Raw genomic sequence first — 20,791 nt, forward strand, 5'->3', positions numbered from 1 at the left:
GGAGATCTCCCAGGTATTATTAAAAATTTCTGGCTGTAAGCCATGTAGGTACCTATACATAAATTTACAAACGTTAAATTTAATTAATAAATTAATGGGCAATATCCCATTACTTTTAAAATATTCTGCTGTGTGTGCTCTGCTAGGTAAGTTTTCTATGATTCTTACTGCCGCCTTCTGTATCTTCAAAATGGGATCTAAAAGATAGGCTGGACAGGCTGTGAACAGAAGGCAGCAGTATTCCACATTAGATTTAATATAGCTTGTATATAAAATCTTTAAGTGTTTCTTATCGAGCAAGTGGCGCATGACGCGCATAGAGTAAATAATCTTTGAAATTTTTGCATGTACTTTTTTAAGGTGATAAGAAAACTTTAATTTTGTATCCAAGCTGATTCCTAAGTGCTTTACAAAACCCTCATTATTATCATCTACAAGGTTTAACTTTGTGATCTTTTCAGGGATGCTTTCACCTACGTTGTTCATGTCTATGAAGACATTAAATTCCGTTTTTAATTGAATTTCTTCAGGGGTAAGATTTTCTTTAGGGGAAGTAAAGACCATAACTTTGGTCTTGAGGGGATGGATTAAGAGTTCATTTGCGTTATACCAGGCGGTCAGTTTAGGGATGGTTACTTTTGCAAGTTCAATCAATTCTGCTAATGAGTTTCTTTCCATGAAGGTTAGGGCATCATCAGCGAAAAGATTAATAAAAACTTCTGGGCTGCAATTTGCAAGGTCATTTATGAAAATCAAAAACAATATTGGGCCAAGGACTGACCCCTGTAATACGCCTATGATAATCTCTTCCAACGTAGATGAAAACAGCCCCTTAAAATACACCTTTTGACGTCTATTACTATAATAAGAACGGAACCATTGTAATGGTAATCCCCTTATCCCTGCATTCTTTAACTTTTCAAACAACAAATTCCTAGGGATCATGTCGAAACACTTCCGTATGTCCAAAAATATGGACATACAGGAATTGTTTCGACCTAGACACTGAGTGATCATATTTGAGAGGTCAAGGACATTATGGTAAGTTGAGATGTTTTTCCTAAATCCAAACTGTCTGCAGTTAAAAAAGTTTTTTTCATCCAAAAAATTTACCAAGCTATCGCATACGTACTTTTCCAGGGGCTTGCTTAGGTTATCAATCAATGATATACCACGGTGGTTATCCATTTGATTGAGTGAACCTGATTTGTGGAGGACAAGAATTTTGCTTACTTTCATACCGTCAGGAAAGACGCCAGATTGGAGGGAAAGGTTATAGACGTGGCAAAGGGGGTGTGCGATAACATCCGCACAGCGGGAAATTAAGAACATGCTGACATCATTGATGTCTGTGGACCTTTTGGGCCTGATGTTTCTAATCAAATTTATTACTTTGAAGGGGTAAAGGGGTTCAAAAAAGATTGAGTCTTGAATGGGGGGGGGTAAAAATTCTGCAAAGTTTTTTTCTGTTGTTGGGATCTCAGGTTTAAGGGAGGTTCCAATCTGGCTAAAATAGGAATTTAATTCGTTAGCGATAGCTTGGTCACCCTCTACTTTCCTATCCCCGACCTCTAAGTATGAGCACTCAGCACTCTTTTGATCGAATCCTAGCATATCTTTTAAACAACGCCATAATTTTTTACTATCTCTGCCGCAATTTCTTATACTTGACCTATAGTATTCTAGTTTTGCACGACGTACATTCCTATTATAAGAGTTTCTATAAGAGTTATACAACAGCTCACTTTCCCTTGTTCTTTCCCTAAGAAAATTGTCGTGGAGGGTGTGTTTGTGTTCCCTCATTCTCAAGAGGTACTCGTTCATGAAGGGCTGCTGGGGTTGGACCCTAGAGTTTTTTTTGACTTTTACAATGGGGCATGAGATGTTATATAACTCAAGAAACTTAGCTATGAAATTACTATAGGCAACGTTGACGTCATTTTGGTTAAGTACATTTGACCAATCGGTACTGAAAAGTGCGTCATTTAGTGAATTAATGTTATCATCGCCTAGCAATCTTTTTTCATACGTATCAGGTTGTTTTGGTTTTTTGTTAGCATTAATTCTATACGCATTTATCAGCAACAAGTGGTCACTTATTTGTGATGTTAGGACACAAGACAACATAAGATTTGGAATAAAATTACCAACGCCGAAAATGTCAATCAATGTTGAAGTATTTTTTGTAATCCTGGTGGCCTTGGTAATTGTATTCAAAATGCCATTGAAATTTAGCGACTCTAGCAGACGCATACTAGGGCTGTTGTTTTCATTAATCCTGAACAAGTCAAGATTAATGTCTCCAACAATAAAAAACGGTAGGTTGAGTGACATAATCCTATCCAATAATTCAAGGTAAATTTCAAAAAATTCATCAAGTTCAGCACTACTTTGATTAGGGGGTCTATAGGTATTCAACACTAAGAATTTAAATCCATTAAACGAACATTTGAGACAGATAGATTCGCATATACGTTCTTTAAAGGAGATATTGTCAAACATTCTTACTACTTTATAATGTTTTTGCACGAGTAATCCCACCCCTCCCCCCCTTTGTGCTTTCCTAAGGTTGACATGCCAGTTATAGCCTTCAATATTATACACGTCAAAATTTGCATTGGAATTTGCCCAGAGCTCTTGACACGCAAGAACGCTGGGCCGTATTCCTTTGCAATTAAATTTATCTATACACGCCACCAATTCATCAAACTTAGAATTTATCGATTGACAGTTTAAAGAAAATAAAATTATCAGTTGTTCTCTAAAAGATTTTAATTTTGTTATTGCTTCATTTTCTGACATGTATTGACAGTTAATACCAAATTCTTCGTTAAATCCATCAAAATGTTGGCCATATATAGGGTTTAGGAGGTCTAGTGTAGGGTTAAGATTTAAATTAGCAGGTACCTGTTCATTTAATCCATTAGGGAGGCTTGTAGGGTACTGGTGTGGAGTCTAGGTTTATCGCAGGAGGATTAGCACGTATATCATCCAGTGGGAACGACTGAAAAACAATATATATCAGCATACATAAAACATGAACATATTTACAATAGTAATAATAGTGAAATAGATAAAACATTTAGTTAGGAGGTGATGTGCCTCCGCTCTTTACTTTCCCCCCCCCCCCCCGTGGTATATTAGCTAGATACAAAAAATCTTTTAATCAATATTTTTTATCTAAAAGTTGGCATAGGGGGTAGGTAGGTAAAATAGAGTTAAATTCTGTACGTTTTTTAATCTTTGACAGACGATGACATGACATTATATGACAAGAAAAAAACGGATTAATTTAGTAATTAATCAATAATAATAAGGACAGTAAGTATTTGTTATCTGCTAAAAAGTACTATCTAATCATTTTATCTTACTGTCGTTGGTTTTCTTTGCAGTTCTTGCAGGCATAGATTTCAGTTGTGGTAGCGGCTGCAGTTTAGGTGGTTCCGCTTCTGGCTCCCTGGCTGCTGGGCGGGCTGCTGTTGTGGCAGGGGCTGGAGCTGCTGCTACGCTGGGTGCAGTTGTTGGAGCTGGCATCGGCTCGGCTGGGGCAGCTGCGTTCTCATCCTCGGCCTCGGGGACATCGGCGGCTGCCGTGTCAGAGGTGGTGGCGGACTCCAAGGGTGGGAACTCGTCCATGTTGGCAGCGTTGGGAGGAGGTTCAAAGCTATCCTCAAAATCATCCTCTGTGATGAGGGGATTGCAGAACTTTGAGTTGGGGAAGAATGATCCTCTGTCTGCATAGGGCACGCTGTTGTATTTGATCAGGGGGGGCTCCATTGATGTGCTGAACAGCTTCTCGGTGCCAGGTATTGGTCTTGTCATACCAATTAATGTGTCGGCAAATGGATTCAGAACTTTTTGCCATCTGGATCCTGACTTGATCTGAAAGGCCACAGTTTCCCCCATTATTTTCGTGCGGGAGATCAGCTTAGTTGAATGCAAAAATGTCTGGACGTTTTTATTCAAACGCGTTGCATCGTATTGCATTTTTATCATTCTACCTGGATAATAGGGTGCAGGGGACACACTCTGGCTGGCTGCCTTGTACTGGTTCAACTTAACTGTGTATTCCTCGAGGACAGGGCGCTTGGATATCATTACCGCTTGGAGGTGGACGCGGGAATGAAACCTGAAGATGGCCTGTGGGACTTCCTTCTTCTTGGGGTTGAACGGCAAGTGATGCGCGTACTCGATGACGTCCCCCCAGTACTGGGGGACGAAATCGAGTAGGCCGTTACGGTGGGCTATTTTCAGTGAGGGCAGAATGAGTGTGTTGTATATCATCAGCATGGTGATCTTCTCACGGCTGTGCGGCGACTGGAAATTCGTCACCCTCAGGCTCCACGCCCTACTACGCTGCTCGCGGCAGGAGTTCTGAAAAAACGAATAGCGTTTAAAATTGTCATCGTTTTTTGCATTATTTTCGAACTTACTCTGGAGGACCGCAATACTATCCTTTATCGCTTTTAGAGTTTCTGCCGATATTTGGGCATCCTTAAAATTGTCAATTTGTTCAAGAACAGAGATTTTATCACTAAGTTCGGAAAATTGTTTTTTTACCGCATCTATTTCTTTTTTATGGCTAGAGATAGTATTAAAAACTTCTTCATGTCTTACCTTGGCTTTTTTGTTATCGTATTCCTCAAATTTTTTGTCGAAAATCACTTCCATTTTTTCCCAAAATGCAGGAGATGATTGTTCCGGCAACATTTTCAAGCGAGTGAAGCCGTGTGGCTAAGATGGAGGTGATTTTGAGTGCAGCTAGCCAATAGGAAGCGAGGAGAATTGATAACAGCCAATAGCGTGGTTTGTTGTGGACGCTACTTACTATCTAGCCAATGAGAGAGCGACACTGATTTGGCCCTCGTGTGACGTGGCCAAGTTTTAAAAATAGAAATAGATAAAATATTGCGGATTTTTATTTCACTTGATTAGGCGATTTTTCACAAGGATAGTATTAACGGTTTTACACCGGCGATTTTGCCTAGACGGCGGTGTAAAATATGGTGCCAAAACTATATACGAGTTTGCCCATGGCTACCATATCTTCCCAGTACCAACACGCGGAGGGACCACGGACGTGGGGTAAAGGGGAATTAGTAAAGAGCGGGGGGTGTGCTGTACAGACTAGTACATACACATGGGCTAGAGAGAGAGAGATGTTGTTCGCTCCACGCTCTGAACTAAACTGCTTAAAGGTGTCAAAGGGTTTAGAAATATTTTTAAAAACAAAAATTGAAAATAGTTTCAAAAAAGTGAAATCGCATGTTATCAGAAAGCTCATTGTGCTACTTAAAGAACAAAGTTGAAGTTAAAACTAGAAATAAACACAGTGCTATATTAGTCCGCTATAAAAACTTTAAATAATTATCCATACAGTTTACTAAAATAATGGATATGGGAAATACGTGGATATATGAACAGGGGAAAATTTGTCATGAGCATGAACCTCATTTATTGGTAAGTTCGTTCATCCAGTAGAAGGGATGGGGGTTGATGAGGGGTTTCATTATTTTAGCCAGCTGCAAGCATCACTTTATCAGAGAATGTGAAAATCTAATGCAACATCCAAGTAATAAAATATCGAGTGTTAAAATCAACAGGTGAAATATAATTCTAACATAAAGAGCATTCAAATAAATTGTTTATGTTATTTGTTTCTTTTTGACAGTAATGTAAAGAGAAATAGAATCGGCGTTCATCCATTCAAGCATAAAGTAAAAGAAATCTATAGACAGACAGACAGACATACAGACAGATACATAGATAGATAGCTTAGATAGAACGATAAAAACCTTAAATCAAACAGACAGACATAAAGACTGACAGTGAGACAGAGAGACAGTCTTTCAGACAGCCAGACAGCCAGACATACAGACAGATACATAGATAGATAGGTTAGATAGATCGAAATAAAACTTAAATCAAACAGACAGACATACAGACTGACAGTGAGACAGAGAGACAGACAGACAGACACACAGACAGATACATAGATAGATAGGTTAGATAGATAGAAAACTTAAATCAAACAGACAGACATACAGACTGACAGTGAGACAGAGAGACAGTCAGACATACAGACAGACATACAGACAGATACATAGATAGATAGATTAGATAGATCGATAGAAAACTTAAATCAAACAGACACACATACATACTGACAATGAGACAGACAGACAGACAGATACATAGATAGATAGAGATAGGTTAGATAGATAGAAAACTTAAATCAAACAGACAGACATACAGACTGACAGTTGCACCAGATTTTCATGTGCTCTAATAAAGAGTATACTTGCCGTTGGCTAAAATAACGATACCCCCATCCAACCGCTTTACCCCAATTCCCTCCCCTTCAAATGGATGCACGAACTGACCAGTTAATAGGGTCCATGTTAGCAACCTGATTTTCATCTTTGTTTTGGGTAATGTAAAATGAGACGAAGCCCAATCTGTCCCACTGTGAGGAAGACGATTCCTATATGGCGTCATATAAAGGGAAAAGAAAAAGGGAAGGGGGGAAAGAAAATCTCTTCAAAAGAGATGGGAGAAAAGGGAATCGTCTTTATCACAGTGCAGTGGGACAGATTGGGCTTCGTCGTAAAATGAGAAATTATCTGAGTTCTTAGTGATAGAGGATAAAAAAGTGCACAGCCCCAATTATGATTAATAAACCACTCTTTAAACTACCTAAAATTAATCAAGATTAAAATGATTTTAAAATGAAACATTACAAGGGTAAATCATTTTTTTTAGGCCCGAAGGGCCAAAGACCAGGGTTAACAAAACTGGTATTAATTTTAGAATTTTTATTTCAATTTTTGTTGAAAATTGTCTGTAATTTGATGTTATACATGATTTTTCAGTATGGCTGATAACCGGTTCTAATCTACTAGTTATTAATCAGTTTTGAAGCAATACTGGACAATATCTATGCATCTTTTTCAAAGTAAATAATTTCAAACGCCTAATTTTCTTACATTCAAAGTTGGTTGAATTAAAGAAACACCAAAGTGCGTAAGTTTATATGTTTACAAGTTAGGAATCTATTTCAATGATTTAAGATTATATCATATGTATGCAATGATTGATATAAAAAAGAATTCTTTTAAAAGTATCTGGATGTTTGTCTGTCTGTCTGTGTGTTTGTACCGAAGGGTTCACTAACCACTGGACCGATATGGTTCTAATTTACAGTGAAGCTACTCATACCTCCACTCTCCAAAGTTAAACCGCTCATGAAACATTATCCCACCCCCTAGTTTTTTTCCTTTTCTTTTTCTATGAAAATAATATATAAAGGGGAGGGCTGACTCCACCATAAGAGAGACTAGATTAGAAAATTACTCTACAGATACGTAAATATATTAAGATTTGTCTGTCTATTAATTGTTCATATTATTTATCAGCTCACCTGTTAAATGAATTTTACAAAGAAAACAGAATCAACCATTTTTTTTACAGTTATGTTTTTCTGAAACTTGAATAATCATTTACAAAGTTACTAAAATGCAGATATCTAAAGGTATAAGACAATTGTCGATAAATTGATGTATATCCCTCAAGATGATACCAAAATTACCCTTTTTGTAGATTATATTTAGTGGTTGAAGCGTTTAAACACTAAACTTAATTAATCAACCAATCAGAATTCATTAAAAGTCTCCAAAGTTGTTAAGCCAACGAATTAGAAAACGTTATTATAAAACTTTGGGGACTAGTGTCATAAACAGCCCAATGTTCCCTCCCTCCCCGACTAAAATGTATGTTATACAATAAATTTATAGTATAGATGTATAAAGAGCTTACTATTTGATTTCCGAAGGCAAAGACCTAAAGCTCAGCAGACGAGAAATAATTTTGTTAAACTTTGCTTTCTAAATTCAGCTGTTTAATGCTTTCTTCTGCTTTTTGAAAAAGAAAGGGACAATTTTTGTGAAAAATTGCCATATCTGTCTAAACTTAGGTGAAGTATTTAAAACTGCCATTATCAATTTCTCACAACTAGGCTTCTGACTATACAATTATATTCATAATCATCTTTTCCGATTTACAATACTGCATTTTTAAACCTAGTTATTTGTGATTAATAAGACATTTTTCCTAATGATGTGAATACTTTGTTGCAAATCAAAATTATTAAGTTTTTAGTGACATCTAGCGACAAATGTAGAACTAATATATTGCAGATGTTCCCAAATTTATTTTTTGCCTGAATTTACGTTGTTTTCAATTATTTTTCCATAAAGGGTTGAGCTCTCTCTCAGGTGGTGGCAAATTAACTATGTCCTTATTTTAAGTAATTGGGATATTGTCAGTTTTTTGAGATCAGTAGATATTTTTCAAAATATTTTTCAACAATTGAACAGTATTTAGACAATGCAAAACGAATTTAACTAGGATGAATGCAAATATCATTGCAGCTCATACATAGAGGTCCAAGAAAAGGGGTAAAGGGGTGTTCACCCCTTTAGACTTTGAAATCTCTTATTTTACACCCCACAAGTTTTTTAAAAATACGTTAGATTACTCCCCTTAAACGTATGGAACCCCTCATTCAAAGTAAAAAGCTTGGGCGTCCTTGTGTTCACATTAGTTTCCAATATGCTTTTTGTTCTTTTGCCAGCACCCGGTTGTATTTACATTTTTGAAAGATTCAGCTGATTTGAAAGACCCAACCCACAGACGGTACAAGGCCTTTGAGAAAGGAACAGGGTTACAAATACTATTTATCACTCTATATATATTACTTTAATTGTTATACAATATCTAAAGGCATTAGGAAATTGATCTTTTAAGCAGACAACCAACCCCCAAATAAAATACTATCAAAATAAATGAGTAAAAATTATATGTTTTGTTATTATTCTTCAACTGAACTTAAAAAACTCATATATTATTACTTGGTAGTTGCACAAGAATTTCATGTACTGTAATAAAGTGATACTCGCAGCTGGCTAAAATAATGATAACCAATCCCCTCCCCTCATATTGGATGTACGAACTGACCAATAAATTAGATCCACATTGACTAAATATCCATTCTTTTAAGGTTCTTACTAACGCCTAAATTAGGTTTTCTTGTAGCTTTGATACACAGATATCAATATGTTGTACTTTTTTTACTTTATTTAAACTTTTATTAACTTTATTTGTCGAAATTTTTGGTCAATTAACTTTTCTCCTTAGCCATCTTCTCAAATCCAATATTTAAATTTGCAAGCAAATTCAATTTCTCCCCCCCCCCCATTTCTTCTCTTTTAAAAGAAAAGATTTTCTTTCATTTTTTCTTGTCCGTATGTCTGTAAAAATTTTTTTTTTAACTTAAGAGGCGTTTCATCATATTTTCACAGTAGCTTTTCCCCTATTTCTAGCCCCTGCGGGGCCAATTGCTTAACTCTGTGGGGCCAATTACTCAACCTAACTTAACCTATCAAAAGCTACTGTAAAAATACGTCGAAACGCCCCTTACGAGGCGTTGCTATGTAAGGGACTGTACCAAAAAATTATATTACCATTAGGTAGTAGAACCCAAACTAAATAAAAGCTCTTTTATACACTTGTATGTGGTCCCTATTGTCGGCAATGAAATTAAGGTGAATCCTAAGCTAATCTGACATTATAATAACCTATCTAAATACTAAAAAGGAACGAAAATGTGTCTTAAATTTTACCAATTTTATAATTATGGGCTAACGTTCATTTTCGCATTTATAAACAGTGTCATCCTTGTTTCCTTTCTATTTCTATTTTAAGTCTTGATCCTTTTTTCAATAAACCTTTTATGGAAGAGCTAAAAGGTTTAACATGCTCTTAAACATGTGAAATAGTCATTTCAGCCGTAGCAAAGCTTTTATATACACTATGGAAGTATGTTCCAAAAGAAGTTTTTAAATATTCGGATTTTGTATTTCTCGTATTCATTCGAATCCGGTGGAATGGAACCGGTTCTCCATCATACGAAAAAACTATGTCCAGCATCGTATTATATCCAGCTTTCTACGAATATAAAAATGTACAATTATAAGATTAAAACCAGTTTTTATAGCCCGTGCCTTCGGCACCTCGGGGCTACAAAACTGGTTTTAATCTTGTAATTGCACATTCTATATCCGCGGAAAGCCGTTTATAATACGATGAAAGGAATAACTATTATTATCTTTATTATGATCTTTTTAAAAGAGAAGTTTTTCTATAATTAGGGTCGGTCCATCCGTCTGCTAGTCAGCCCTTTGATTCTATGAACAACAAACTACAATGTTCTAGGATATAATCAAGTCTTCAAGATGTAAGCATGTCCATAAACAGTATCCCGTATTTTTAGCAGTTTTGCAACACAGTTCTGCTTATTAAGTTATGTTGTCATCCTTACTAGCAATATCGCCCCTAGCCTCTAGGGGCTTTGCCCCAAGTGGTAATTTAAAAAAATTAAATTAAAAATATAAAAATAACAAAATTTAAGCTGTAACCACTAATTTAAAAATAATTATTTAAAAATTAAAATAATTGAGGGGGATTTTTTTTTTTTGGGGGGGGGGGGGGTTGGGGGTGTGCCACCTTTCAATAAAATAGCCTAAAACTACCACAGGACCAGTAGGTATATTCCCTGAAGATTAGAATCCAATCAGTTTAGTGGTTACCGAGATCTTAAGGGACAGACAGACGGACGGACAGAAGGACATATTTCATTCTGCTTTGTATTATAGATTAGAATTCAATGTTATACAATTAATTTCTATCCAATTGAGTTAATGAACTATCTCATTATGACCTAAAATATTGTCTATTTTGTTAATTGATTGATATAAATAATTCTTATTTATTGCAATTTGAAGGATACTTTTTTGAGAGAAAAAATACTTGTTAAGTGCTGTAATTAAAGAGGCACTTTACATTGATAAAAATCTTAACCTATCTATAATACAAAGTAGAACGATGTCTGTCCGTCTGTCCGTCTGTCTGTCCCTTAAGATCTCGGTAACCACTGAACCGATCGGATTCTACTCTTCAGGGTATCTACCTATTGGTCCTGTGGTGGTTTTAAGCTATTTTCTTGGAGGGTGGGACACCCCCCACCCCCCCAAAAACAAAAAAAATCCCCCCCATTTTTTTTTTTTTACTTTGGAAGAAATATCCTTGGTCCTTTGTAGAAGATTTCCTTTGTGGAATATTTCCTTTGTTGAAGATTTCCTTGGTCCTTCTTATTATTTTTTTTTTTACAAATTTCACCTTACACTTTTTTTACCATCTCTTGGGGCAAAGCCCCTAGAGGCTAGGGGCGAAGCCGCTAGTTTAACTGAAATAAAAGTATAGCAGCTACTTCATAGCTGACGAGTGTCCGTACGTTATTTTTTCCATTGGGAAATAGAGGATCTTAATTTGTTTTGATAAAATTGTTCGTAAATTTGTTACAAAACTGTTAAATGCAGGATACTGTGTAAAGGACATACTTACCTGACTTAGGACTTGATTATAGAGATGTTAAATATAATAATTTATTGTCCTGGGATTTATAAATCATACCCCACTGTTAGAGGAATCATCATGTAAAGTTTCAAATCAATAGGACAATACTAAATTAACGAAAAGAGCTACCATTATGGACGAACGGACCTACCCTAATTATAGAAAAGCTTTGCTTATAAAAATACTCTAAAGAGAAATAATAGTTATTTCTCTCATCGTATTATAAACCGCTTTCCGCGGATAAAGAATGTACAGTTAAAAGATTAAAACTAGTTTTTTTTAGCCACGAGGTGCCGAAGGCACGGGCTAAAAAAACTGATTTTAATCTTATGATTGTACATTTCTATATTCGTAGAAAGCTGGATATAATACGATGCTAGACATAGTTTTTTCGTATGGATGAGAACCGGTTCCTATCCACCGGATTCGAATGAATACGAGAAAAATAATTATTTACTTTAGTTACAGTTTGACATAAGAAAAGCATTTGATGTCAATTAAGAATACACTTTCTCGTATTCATTCGAATCCGGTGGATAGGAACCGGTTCTCATCCATACGAAAAAACTATGTCTAGCATCGTATTATATCCAGCTTTCTACGAATATAGAAATGTACAATCATAAGATTAAAAACCAGTTTTTTTAGCCGGTGTCTTCGTCACCTCTGGGCTAAAAAAATAGTTTTAATCTCTTTCTATATCCGCGGAAATCCTTTTTTAATACGATGCGAGAAATAACTATTCCTCCAATAAAGAATATACATTAATCTTCAAATAAGGAAAACAGCGTCAATAGAATCAGAGTTTAACAAATAAGACATATAGACAAAGGTACATTTATATTGTTATAGTGACTGCACTTGTAGAAACAGAATATTATTTAGAAATTCTCTAAATCTAGACATTGCATATCCTTATACTAAAGTTACAGAATGTCTGTTTGTGTGTCGGTGTGTTTGTTTGTACCGAAGGATCTCGCTAACCGGTGAACAGATCGGGTTCTTCTTCACAGGGTAGCTTCTCATAGGTCCCGGGAGGGTTTATAACTATTTTCTTGAGGGGTGGGAACCCCCCCCCCTAAAAATGAAAAATCCTCTTCCCCAAAAATAGTGGGGTCGACCCCCCCCCAAAAAAAAAAAAAAATTACCCCCGCAAAATTTTTTTAAAAATCTAAAATACGAAAAATTAGTTTGATATAACCTCATGGGGCAAAGCCCCTAAAGGCTAGGGGCGAAGCCGCTAGTCCTTATAATAAAGGAACAAGTTCTATCTGTCTGGGTGTCTATTTGTACCGAAGGAACTTTATAACCGCTGAACCAATATGGTTCTCCTTTACAGGGTAACTTCTCAAAGGTCCTGAGAAGGTCTACAATTATATTGGGGGAAGGTTAACACCACCCTCCCAAGAGAAATCGCTCCGTAACTAAATAACATAACCAAATTAACGAAAAATTTAGTAAAGGGAAAGACCGACCCTAAATCAAAAAAAGCTTTTACCTTTAATATTAGACATGATTAAGCAATCATTTCTTATTGATAAGTTATACACAAAAAGATGCAAAATAAGATTACTTTTATTGTATTTTTAATTAAACATCATTATTATATAATTTTTCCATTTGTATTAAGATTATTGTACATTATATTTTAGATTTTATAAGCATTGCTTTTTTATACATAATGCTTACAGTTTGAAGCATAAGATAAAGCAAATAGAAGGTTTGTTTGGATTAGGCTTTCAGGGAAGCTTTATATCTTTATATGGTCGGTTTTAGGTTATATTATTAAGTCGGATGCGCCCCTAGCACTAAGCCCCTGAAGATTAAATGAAGATAATACGAGTAAATGAAAAATAATAATTGTATAATTTACAAAATATTTTAAATGTTTTCTTTTGGTTTGCGACAATATTATCAACAACGAGTTTATTTTTAGATTGTTATTGCTGTGTCAGATAAAGGAATAACTATTCTTGTTAGAAGCGAAGCTTTTCTAAAATTAAAGTATGTCCTTGCGTCCGTCTATACGTAACAGATAGCTCTTATTTATAATTTAGACATGTTAAAATTGTCCTATCGATTTCAATATTTGCATGATGATTTCTGTAATTTAGAAATTGAAGTAACTTTATAATCTTTACTAAAAAAAAACATGTTTATTTTTTAACTTTTTTCTTGTATGATATAATCATCCTATTCTTCTGATTCCTGGAACAATAAATTCTAGGACAACAAGGTATAATATTTTCTCGTATTTATTCAAATCCGGTAGATAAGAACTGGTTCTCATCCATACGAAAAAACTATGTCTAGCATCGTATCATATCCAGCTTTCTACGAATATAGAAATGGACAATCATAAGATTAAAACCAGTTTTTTTAGCCCGTGCCTTCGGCACCTCCGGGCTAAAAAAACTGGTTTTAATTTTATAATTGTACATTCTATATCCGCGGAAAGCTGTCTATAATACGATGCGAGAAATAACTATTAATTAAGTCCTAAAACTGTAAATAGTTTCTTAAACAGTATCTTCTTTATACCAAATTTTTCAACAAAACATACAATGTTGAACATAATTAAATTCATAGAAACAATATTCTGCTTATTAAGTTCTTAAAGAGTTAATATTCAATTGAGAGCTTCGATTTCATGAATATTGTCATCCTTGTTAATTTCATGGTACAAAAGTCATACATTATTAAATTACTTACCTTTATATTTTATAAATTTTTGACATAAGTTATATTTGTATTAAAAAGGCGTTATGACGACTAAAAAGTTAATTTTGAAAAGCTAAAAGAGACTTTTCATAAAATAATACAGTAAAATTAGAAAATGTTAAACTACTTTTGATTCAAAAACTTTTAAAACACGTTTTATTAGGAAAGTTTCTGACAACCACTTGTGGGTGAATCAGATAACAAACTGCTGCGATTTATTTAATGAGAAAATCGAGAGACACAGAGAGAGAGAGAGAAATATGGGGGTGAGTGTGTGTGTGTGCGGGCGTGTGTGTGTGTGTGTGTGTGTGCCTGGATAAAGAATCAACATATTGTACCCCCCTTTTTACATCCACGCCCAAGGGACTTTGGAATATTTTTAGGATTACCATATAGCATAAAATCACAGAACAAATTGGACCCTATATAATTAAAACCACACTGTGACATTTGTATATAAATTGATTTTGGAACTAACCACTTTGACAAGGCCTCAGTGCTCTTAAGATCTATCCATATGTATCTACAGAGTGGCTGACAATATCCTTAAGATCTATCCATATGTATCTACAGATTGGCTGACAATATCCTTAAGATCTATCCATATGTATTTACAGTGTGGCTGACAATATCCTTAAGATCTATCCATATGTATCTACAGAGTGGCTGACAATATCCTTAACGTGAACATCACACATGGTTCACTTAGTTCATGAGATTAAGCATTTTAGGGATAGAATGTGTTTAATAAAACAATGTTTCAAAAGAAATCTCCCACAAAGAACAGGTGAAATATAATTTTAAGGATTTTTTTAAAATCTCAAAACCACTTATTACCACGGCTGGGAGAGGACATTCAACAAAGTTTCACAAACCTGTTATATCATTCGTTGGATAAAAATATGTTGGTTTAATTTGTCTTCCATTGTCATATCCCATGAGATCGCATGAGTTTTAAAAGAATATTAGTTATTTATGTGTTCCTAACACCAGCGTTGCGGAGTCGTTTGATTTTGGTGTGACTCTGGCTCCAGCTCCGGCTCCGAACTAAAATCTAGAAAAACTCAACATGTTTTTTTCCCCACGTGTATTTTTGACTTTTGAAGATTTTAAAGGTTCAATTTTTGATAAAATGGACTTGAAAAACTTAAAAAGGGCATTTGCACAGACAAAACAGAGTTACCAAATTATAATCTATAAAAAAATCTCTTTATTTATCTAGTCCAGAGCCGGAGCCGTTTTTTAAAGAAAATTACGGCTCTATTATATATACTAGCGGCGGCGCCCATAGCATCTAGGGGCTTTTTATTTGAAGGGTTATGGAAGGGCAGGAAAATAGCCTAAATCCATACTCAGACTTATTTATATTAGCCTAAATCCAACTCCGAAACTATAAGAAGATCCACTGTAAAGAAGAACCAAATCGGTTCAGCGGTTAGCGAGATCCTTCGCTATGACAAAAAACTTACTACTAAAAAAATAGGATTTAATAGGGGGGATGGTTGGGGAGGGATACTCAAAAATTTTAGGGGGGGGGGATAAACATTCCATTACCTTTCTCCTTAGGACGTTCTTGATTCATATGTTATTTTCTTATTCCAAATACTGATTATCCTGATTTAAAAAGTATAATAAATAATAAGGATACACTACACCACAGTGCAAATGAAGGTGCTTTGACTTTTGTGTCAGAACCTAAATTGGGACATAGTGCATTTCATTACCCTAGGTTAGGTAACTTCATTTCACTTTTCAATAAAATCTAAAATGCAGCGGTTTTTCAGAAAATTAAATTTGAAAATTTCAAGTTCAATTTTCCTGAAGTGAGTTAATTAATGGCCATTTTTATCAATTGCTTTGCTAAGGTCACGGAAATTCAGTCTTAAATAAATCATATATAGAGAGGTTTTATGACTGACTTTATAAAAGCAAAGTTGTTTAAAATTTTCAATAAATAATCTTTGCTTTTCTTGTCATGATTATGCGGTAACTCCTAGTGGGTGAAAATGGAACTTGAAATTTTTCAATCTAATTTTCTCAAAAACCGCTGCATTTTAGATTTTATTGAAAAGTGAAATGAAGTTACCTAACCTAGGGTAATGAAATGCACTATGTCCCAATTTAGGTTCTGACACTAAAGTCAAAGCACCTTCGAAGGCACTGTGACACATAATAATTGAAAAAATAAAATATTTTTTGGCCAACCGTTCTACACATGTATAACTCTTAAAGAAGATGTATTTCATCAGATAAAATTTCTATAGACTTTCCCTTTTTATAATAACAGTTGAGCATTTATCTGTTACAGTATGCAAATGTTGTGTGATTGTATTACACAAAATGTCTGAGGAACAGGTTCAGGTGAACTTGAAAGAGAACCGCGAGTTCCTCCGAGATAAAGAACACCCACAACAAGAGAGGAAGTGGGTGTATTTGTAGAAACAAATGATAACGGGAGTAAGTTTGGGAGTAATGGGGGGGGGGGGGGAATTGAATTATATAAAGAAGGGTTGAGAGGAATTCTCCAGGTGGCTGAAATTTTCTGGTACTGCCAGGTGCTGCAAGATTGGGTGGTGGTGGGTGTAAAAAGACACCTGTAGCTGGGTGCTAAACACAGCAGGGAGGAAGGGGCCATTGTGCGGTTTATTACACTAGTCTCTAAAGTTTTATGATAATGATTTCTTAATGTTGGCTTATCGACATTGGTAAATTATTGGATTTTGATTTGTTGGTTCAATAAGTTAAGTGTCAAAACTTTTCAGCAATAATTAAAACCTACGAAAGGGTAATTTGTGTATCATAATTTGGGGTGTACATAAATTTATCGGTCATTGTCTTATCTCTTTAGATCCCTGTAAACACAAAGAGAGAGATAATAAAGTGGGAGCTACTCAGAGTTTGTGGAGTATCTAGGATATAAAGGGATTAGACAATGGTTGATAGATTAATGCACATCCCCAATGATGACACACACAATTACCCGTTCTGTAGATTACAATTAGAAGTTGAAAGATTTGGACAATAAACTTCCTGAACCAACCAATCAAAATTCAATTAACGTCCCCAAAGTTGTGAAGCCAACGAATAGGAAAATAATTTTATAAAACTTTGGAGACTAGTGTAATAAAACAGCTTCCTATATTCCCTTTCTCCCTGGTAGAGTATACAAAACCAAAGCTTACTTGATGCTCATATATTGCTACAAAATAAAATATTCCATATACCATATAAAAATAGTCATAAAAATAGAACATGACTTCGAAACTGATTTACATCCGCTACATACCCGTTTCTCAGTCATACCGAAAAATCATGTCCAGCATCGTATTACAGACAATTTTCCACTAATATCAAAATAAAAATCATAAAATTAAAACCAGTTTTGACAGCCCCTATTTGATTAGATCTTAATATTTTTCATTTGAATATCTGCGAAAATCTGTCTGTATTACATTGTGATAAATAACTATTATCGTTCTGTTTAAGGCGACGCATGACAGTATATAAAAGTCATGTTGTCTGACATATTGTTAGTATAATGTTTCTCGGAATAATTTAGTTAATATGATTATGAATTTAAGAACCAAAAATAGCCTAAAACTTTCCCAAAGTGTACAAATGCAGTGTATATTTACTGTTTTATGGATTAGTTTTCATACAGAGAGCACTTTCAATTAAAAATTAAATTAGTTTATTTCATGTCCGCTCACACAGATATCTTTATACATGAGAAGATATGATGAAAAAAATAAGGCAGCCGGATTTTAATATTTATATTTGGCTTGGAAACCGATTAATATCCGCTGGATTAAAACCGGGTCTTAGTCATACTGAAAAATCATGTAAAGCATCGTGTATCATACAATTTTCCACGAAAATTAAAGTAAAAATCACAGAATTAATACCTGTTTTCTAATAATATTTATTTTAATATCCGTGGAAAACTGAATATAATACGATGCGATGAATTTTGAATTAATCAGTATTTTTGTTTTCATGCCATTTACGAGATATTTTTGGACATGCACAGCGTACTTGTACTTTAGCATATAAGCTAAATTTTAACAAGGATGATAACATCCATAAAAGTTAAGCACTCAAATGTGAGTAATGAATATTAACACATGTAGAGTGTCAGAACTTATCAAGCAAAATTTATGTATTAGTCTAAAAAATTATATAAATTTTATTGTTTAAATACAGTAAACTGTTTAATGACATACTTACACTTGCTAGCAGACAAAAATGGTCTCCACCATTTGGGCCAGGTAGTTGTCTAGATTACACATCTATAACTGATACATGACACTGCTCGGGGAGGGAGGAGACATTGGGCTTTTTTTTACACTAGTCGCCAAAGTTTTATAATAACGTTTTCTTATTCATTGGCTTAACAACTTTGGGGACTTTTATTGAATTTTGAAAGGTTCATCATTCATAAAGTATCCAGACTTTTCAACAACTAATTGTAATCTACAAAAGGGATAATTTTGTGTATTGTCATTGGGGATGGTTATTATTGTTTCGGCCATTGTCTTATCCCTTCAGATTCCTGGACACTGCTGCAATTGTATGACTTTACATTTCTGGTCCAAAATTTCTTTGATGTTGATGAAACACGGTACGAAAATTTGAAGGGCGTTCTCGTCTTCTAGCAAAATATTGTAAAAAATAGCAAAAGTGTGTTAAATATTGGATAATGTTGATAACATGGTACATATATACATTTTTATCTATCGATTTATCGCTTGTTCTTTTAGCAAATTATAAAGATATTGAGTTTCTAGATTTATAAATGTATTTTTAGTAGCAAAGCTACAATATAATACACTTTGTCTGCAAAATGTGATTTTCTCGTCTGCTAGATAAACGGCTGAAATTTTTGGTGATGATTGCCTGTATCATTAAGCATCCAGTATATAATTTACTAGGTCGGCCTGTCTTTTGTTCAAGCTACAACAGACAAAAAAACTTTTTAATATAAAGGTTTCGTGATGATTATATGATTGTTTACACATTCTCACTATTTCTAAACACCTGCTCTATAACTTAGTTTGTCCGTTTGTTTATCCATGACTTTTGTTGCACAGCTCACCTAGACTTGTTGCTTCGCCCCCAGCCTTTATGATTACAGACTTAGGGAAGGATAGTAGCAGTATCTGATTTTATTAGCCTATGTTAAAAAACACCATTTTAATTATTTTGCTTCACAGCTCCAGTTCAGGGTGGGAGGGGACAGTTTATTACACTAGTACCCAAAGTTTTATAATAACGTTTTCTAATTCCTAGGCTTTGGAGACTTTTATCGAATTTTAATTGGTTAGGTCAATAAGTGCCCAAATGTTTCAACCACAAATTGTAATCTACAGTAGTTGTATCATCATTTGGGATGTACATCAATTTATTGACTATTGTCCTATCCCTTTAGATCCCTGGCTCCAGCTAGCGAGCTATCCCTTTCATCTTAAATTATTTTTACAACACAGATTTTTTGAAATGTAAATTCTAAAAAAGAAATTCGCTTTTAGTTAATGTCTGTTTGTGTATAATTTAACCTAAACTAAAGAAATAATATACTACAAACCAACCCCCGCCACCCTCTTTTTATATTTTTTTTTCAAAAACAATGGGGGGGGGGGCAGTTCTCAATGGGTGTGAAACCGCTGAAATTACTAAGTGTAGCGCAGTTCAACTGAAATAATCGATCTATTATTTTCATTTACTCTGAATAAATGATTGTAGCTGGCTAAAATAATAATCCCCCATTCAACCCTTCCTTCCTACCGGATGAACGAACTGACAATAAATGAGGTCAATATTAGCAACCTAAATTGACACCAAATTTTCCCCTGTAAATATATCCTGCACGTATATTCTATGTCCATTGCTAGAATCTCTATCCAGTTTTCTACGAATATAAAAATGCACAATCAAAAGATTAAAACCAGTACATTTCATATCCGCGGAAAGCTGTTTATAATACGATGCGAGAAATAACTATTCTTTATCCCTGAAAGTCAAGATTTGAGGAAAAGTTTATAATTTCATTCTCATTTTAATTTTACTCTCATTATAATTATAAAGGGTGAGCAAAAAAAAATGCGTAGAATTTTTAAATTAAAATTGCGCAGCTTGTGGTAATAGTAGAAAAATGTTATGCATACCGTTAGAACCGCTAAGAAGTCTATTTTTAGGAAATATAAAAACGATTCCTGTGCTACGCATAGTTTAGGAGCTACGTGTTAAAATGTCCCAACTGACTTAAAACTTGACTTGCGAGTAAATTTTGGAACATTTTACCACCTAGCTCGTAGATTATTTGTAGCACAGGATTTCTTCTTATATTTCCAAAAAATACAGCTCATAGCGGTTTTAACGGTATGCGTAACATTTTTCTACTATTAACACAAGCCGCGCAATTTGAAATTAAAAAATGTAGGTATCTCTTTTTGCAAAATATCTTCTCTAATTTTTAGTTATATTTTAAAATTTACTCGCAAGTCAAGTTTTACATCAGTTTGGACATTTTAACACGTAGCTCCTAAACTATGCGTAGCATAGGAATCGTTTTTATATTTCCTGAAAATAGACTTCTCAG

The sequence above is a fragment of the Acartia tonsa genome, chromosome 1 (assembly GCF_053477335.1).
Source record: "Acartia tonsa isolate MP-2025a chromosome 1, ASM5347733v1, whole genome shotgun sequence".
Classification (NCBI taxonomy): Eukaryota; Metazoa; Arthropoda; class Copepoda; order Calanoida; family Acartiidae; genus Acartia; species Acartia tonsa.